Source organism: Meriones unguiculatus (assembly GCF_030254825.1).
Source record: "Meriones unguiculatus strain TT.TT164.6M chromosome Y unlocalized genomic scaffold, Bangor_MerUng_6.1 ChrY_unordered_Scaffold_23, whole genome shotgun sequence".
NCBI classification, from domain to species: domain Eukaryota; kingdom Metazoa; phylum Chordata; class Mammalia; order Rodentia; family Muridae; genus Meriones; species Meriones unguiculatus.
In genome coordinates, this window is record NW_026843709.1 from 29398157 (window position 1) to 29400176 (window position 2020).

A 2020-nucleotide genomic window follows, 5' to 3' on the forward strand; every position below is an offset into this window, starting at 1 on the left:
CAAATGCTTTTTACACATCTAAGGAGATTATTGTGGGTTTTTTTTCTTTCAGTTTGTTAATATGGTGAATCACATTGTTGGATTTCTGTATATTGAACCACACCTGCCTACGTGGGATGAAAACTACTTGGTCATAATGGATGATAGCATTGCTGTGTTCTTGTATTCAGTTTGCAATTATTTTATTGAGTATTTTTGCATCAATGTTCATAAGGGAGCTAGGACTGAAATTCTCTTTCTTAATTGGGTCTTTGTGTGGTGTAGATGCCAAGGTTACTTTGGCTTCATAGAATGAGTTTGGTAGTCTTCCTTCTGTTTCTATTTTGTGGAATAGTTTGAAGAGAACTGAAGTTAGCTCTTCTTTGAAGGTCTTGTGGAGTTCTATACTGAAACCATCTGGTCCTGTCCTTTGTTTTTTGGAAGGAAGATTTTGATGGCAGCTTCTATTTCTTTAGGGGTTATAGGACTATTTAATTTGTTTATGTAGTCCTGATTTAGTTTTGGTAAATGGAATCAATCAAGAATATTAGCCATTTCATTTAGATTTTCAAATTTTGTGGCATATAGACTTTTGAAGTAAGTCACAATGATTGTCTGGATTTCCTCGGTGTCTGTAGTTATATCTCTCTTTTCATTTCTGATTTTTTTTTATTTGGATGGTGTCTCTCTGACTTTTAGTTAGTTTGGCTACGGGTTTGTCTGGATTGTTGATTTTCTCAAAGAACCAACTCTTGGTTTCATTGATTCCTGGAATTGTTTTATTTGTTTCTAAATGATTGATTTCAGCCCTGAGTTTGATTATTTCCAGCCATCTACTCCTTTTTGGTGTGTCTGCTTCTTTTTTTCCTAGGGTTTTTAGGTGAGCCATTAAGTTGCTTGAATGAGCTGTCTTGAATTTCTTCTTGAAGGTGTTTAGTGCTATGAACTTTCCTCTTAGCACTGCTTTCATTGTGTTCCAAAAGTTTGGGCATGTTGTGCCTTTATTTTCATTGAAGTCTAGGAAGTCTTTAATTTCTTTATTTCTTCCCTACCCTAGTGTCATTTGGTAGAAAGTTGTTCATTTTCCATGTATGTGTAGGCTTTTTGGTATTTATGTTGTTGTTGTTTTATTCCATGGTGATCAGTTAAGATACAAGTGAGTATTTCAATCTTCTTATAAATGTTGAGGCTCACCTCTGCTCTATTTTGGAGAACATACTATGAAATGCTGAGAAGAAGTTGGCCTTTTTCCCTTGCAACTTGTAGTATTTTTTCTTTGTTCTGTAAATTTACAGTTTTGATAATTATGTGATCTGAAGATTTTCTTTTTGGACTAGTTTATTGGGTATTCTGTAAACCTCTTGTATACTTATTGGCCTTTCCTTTAATTTGGGTAAGTTTTCTTCAATAATTTTGTTGAAAATATTTTCTGGGATTTGGGGGAGGAACTATTCTTTTCCCTCTATTCCTATTATTCTTAGGTTCTGTCTTTTTATTTTGTCTTGAATTTCTTGGATAGTCTGTGTCAGGAATTTTTTAGATTTAACATTTTCTGTGAGAAATACAATGATTTCTTCAATTGTATCTTCCACACCTGAAATTCTCTCTTCCATCTCTTTAAGTAATTGATTATGCTCACTTCTGTAGTTCCTGTTTTCTTCCCTGAGTTTTTTCTCTCCACATTTCCTCTATTTGTGTTTTCTCTAATTTCTCCAAAAAAATATGGAATGCTCCACAAATTTGTGTGTAATCCTTGCACAGGGGCCATGCTAATCTTCTAAGTATCATTCCAATTTTAGTATATATGGTGCTGAAGCAAGCACCACATATTTCTTTCAAGTGGTCATTAATAAAATCACATGTCTTTGACTTGTTAGTTTCACATTATCTCATATTCCATTATTATTTATTAAATGCGCAGATATGTCCTCAGTCAGTGAATTATTATCGATGAAAATGTTCACCAACCAAGGTAAATCTTTGGGGAAAAAAGTGTTCAATTGGGACATTGTTTAAATATTTACAGAGACCATCCAGGATG

General features: G+C 33.7%; 1 non-coding gene across 1 annotated transcript; it reads right to left on the reverse strand.

The window, feature by feature from the left end:
* Positions 1-1695: 1695 nt before the first annotated feature.
* Positions 1696-1802, reverse strand: LOC132651708 (U6 spliceosomal RNA). The gene has a single exon (XR_009589291.1). It is a non-coding gene; the product is annotated as a U6 spliceosomal RNA (small nuclear RNA).
* Positions 1803-2020: the final 218 nt, after the last annotated feature.